Source organism: Oryx dammah, unplaced genomic scaffold, assembly GCF_014754425.2.
Source record: "Oryx dammah isolate SB20612 unplaced genomic scaffold, SCBI_Odam_1.1 HiC_scaffold_3, whole genome shotgun sequence".
Classification (NCBI taxonomy): domain Eukaryota; kingdom Metazoa; phylum Chordata; class Mammalia; order Artiodactyla; family Bovidae; genus Oryx; species Oryx dammah.
The window spans coordinates 9,001,168-9,004,554 of record NW_024070187.1 but is presented as its reverse complement, the minus strand read 5'-3'; the positions used below and the strand labels follow the sequence as shown (position 1 = coordinate 9,004,554).

At 42.0% G+C, this 3,387-nt stretch overlaps 1 pseudogene; it reads left to right on the top strand.

Moving 5' to 3' along the window:
- The first annotated feature begins 1,741 nt into the window (after nt 1–1,741).
- LOC120861696 lies at nt 1,742–3,145 on the top strand (annotated as a pseudogene).
- Nucleotides 3,146–3,387: the final 242 nt, after the last annotated feature.

Sequence of the window (3,387 nt, the reverse complement as noted above, 5' to 3'; positions counted from 1 at the left end):
GACTAAAGCCCTCGGCATGTCACAGCTCTTGGACAGTCCATGTTATAGTTTTTGGGCAGATCAGTTTTATTTAGAAAATAAAGGAAAATGCATCCTCAAGGCATGAGGGCATGCTGACCCAAAAGACACAAAGAGAAGAGAGAGACAGAGACAGAGAGCGTGGGCACACAGGAGAGAGAGAGAGAAACCCCTGGCCCTTTGGCTTCTCTTTTTATATATTTTTCTTCTTCCCCTAGGCCTGCCTTGTGTAAATTTTTGAGGGCTTTTCCCTGTCTTGTCTTTTAGTAACTGCCAATCTGGACTCCTTTTTCCCATTCTAACTACCTGACAGGCTGTATTTAGCATATGCTGTAGCTGTATATGCCAGAGCCTCAGTTTTGTGCTGTGTCCTCACTTCTCCTGTTGCCTTTGAGTTTCCCTGAGAATACCACTTTAAATACAATTTGTATCTTGCAACTCTCACAGCTGTAACCCACTTTCTTACTGGAGTTGTTGTTGATGTTATGATAAGGTATGGGTTAAGGAAAGGGTTCTCAAATCTTATGATTAAATCTTAGTCTTTTAAAATTGAGAGCCTCTGTCTTAGTTGTGACCTTCACAAATATTTCTAAAAGTGATCTTCTGTGATGAGATTAGAAGCTTCATTTATGAAAATGGGGTCCAGGAAAGGTGGGATACTGCTCTGATAAAGACTTCTCCTGGAGAGTGAGATTTTCTTATTAAAAAATTATATAGCTGATATATTTCAAATGATTACTGCTTCCTCTCTGCTTGACAGAGACAGGAAGAGATCTTTTTTGGCCTCTTACTATGTGAACCTGATGGGGCTTCTGGAGGTAAAACTTATGGAATTTTGATGTTACCCCCTCGGACTGTGTCACTCAAGAGTTTTGTCTTGCATATTAGTGCACATCCAGCCTCCCGCAGTTCAGGAAAATGATCGTTTCGGTGTTCCCACCAGCCGTGGTTTCAGTGGCTTCCGTTCTAGGTAAGCAGATCTCAGTGAGAACTGGATTTGTCCAGCTCTCCAGATTTCAGGGGGGTCGTTTACCTTGTGACCTCAGTTCTCTGATGATTCCAAGAAAAGGTGCTTACTTTTAGATTGACCTTTCTCTTGTAAGGACAGAATGATGATCTCCAAGTATTTTTCTTGTCACAGCAGACATTGAAGCCCCTCTTCTTTACATATTTAGACTTTCTTTTCTCCTGAGGCATTTCTATTAGCATACTAATATACTCTCAGTGCTGCCATTTAATAATCAGTCTCATAACCTACGTGATCTCCCCTTTTGTGTTAGTTTCCTTGGGTTAATTTAAAAAACTACAGGACTGAGTGGCTTAAAACAATAGAAATTTATTTCTCACAGGTTTGGAGATGAGACCAAAATCCTAGTGTGGGCAAGGGCCATGATGCCCCTGAAGGTGCTATGGAAGGATCTGTTCCATCACTCTCTCCTAGGTGGTGGGTTTTATAACAGCACAACCCTCCTGGAAAGGTAAAACACAAATTTACCAGATGCTGAAGCAATTCCACTCCTAGGTATCTGCTCAAGAAAAATAAAAGCATATGTCCACACAAGGATGCATAAATGAATACTTATAGTAGCATTATCCATAATAATAAAAAAGTGGAGGAGAAAAGAAGAGGGAGCTTCAAGCAAAAGCAATGCAGACGCCATTATCCTTTGTTTCTCTGCTGCACCGACATCAACGTCTTGCCTACTTCCCACTTATTTGCGGCCTATAAATTGGTGAGTCCCTTGAATACAAGAAAATGGAAATTGAACAGCCAGAGGAAACCTCTCCCAACATCAAAACCAATGGCAAATTTGGTAAACACCCTGCTGAAGATATGGAAGAGGAACAAGCTTTTAAAAGATCTAAAAACACTGATGAGATGGTTGAATTATGCATCCTGCTTCAGAGCAGGAATGCTGGGGCAGTGATTGGAAAAGCAGGCAAGAAATTTAAGGCTCTCCATACAGACTACAATGCCAGTGTTTCAGTCACAGATAGCGGTGGCCTCGAGTGCATATTGAGTATCAGTGCTGACACTGAAACGATAGGAGAAATTCTGAAGAAAATCATCCCTACCTTGGGAGAGGGCCTGCAGTTGCCATCACCCACTGCAACTAGCCAGCTCCCGCTCAAGTCTGATGCTGTTGAATGCTTAAATTAAAAACACTATAAAGGAAGTGACTTTGACTGCAAGTTGAGACTGCTGATTCATCAGTGTCTGACAGGAGAAACTGCTGGAGTCAAAGCTACTAAAATCAAAGAACTTCGAGAGAACACTCAAACAACAATCAAGCTTTTCCAGGAATCTAGATTTCCAGGAATATAGATTTATTGACAGAGTTGTTTTTATCGGAGGAAAACCTGATAGGTTTGTAGAGTGCATAAAAGTCATCCTTGATATTATATCAGAGTTTCCCATCAAAAGACAGGCTCCGTCTTATGATCCCAATTTTTATGATGAAACCTATGATTACGGTGGCTTTACAATGATGTAAGATGACAGCTGTGGATGTCCTGTGGGCTTTCCCATGCGGGGAAGAGGTGATTTTGGAAGAATACCACCTGGTTAGGGTGGGTGCCCAGCGCCTCCCTCCAGAAGAGATTATGATGATATGAGCCCTCACTGAGGACCTCCTACACCACCCCCCAGATGAGAAGGCAGAGCTTCCTCATCCACCACCACCACCTAGAGGAGGAGATCTGATGGCCTGAGACAGAAGAAGAGGCCTGGAGACTGATACAATGGCACGGTTGATTTCAGTGCTGATGAAACCTGGGACCCTGACATAGATACACGGAGCCCATCAGATGGCTTATGAACCACAGGGTGGTTCTGGATATGATTATTCCTATGCAGGGGTTTGTGGCTCATATCGTGATCTTTGTGGACTTATTATTACTACACAAGTAACTATTTCCAAATATTTGGCTGGCTCTATTATTGGCAAAGGTGAATTAAACGAATCTGTCATGAGTCAGGAGCTTTGACCAAAACTTCGATGAGCCTTTTGAAGGATCTGAAGATCAGACATTACCATTACAGGAACACAAGACCAGATATAGAATGCACAGTATTCGCTGCAGAACAGTCAGTGTGAAGCAGTATGCACGTAGTGGAGGATTCTAATGCAAGATTTTTTTTTCCTTTTTTATAGTGTTAAGCAGCCTTCTGGAAAGTTTTCTAAGACTAGTAAAGAGCTGAAGGAGTCCTACTTTTTTTTTTTTTTTTAATCTGCTTCTGTTTAAATAGTCAGCATTCCTCTGCTTCATGAGTGTTCTGCATTTGAGGTGTAGTGAAATCTTTGCTGTTCACCAGATGTAATGTTTTAGTTCCTTACAAACAGGGTTGGGGGTGGGGGAGGGTGTGCA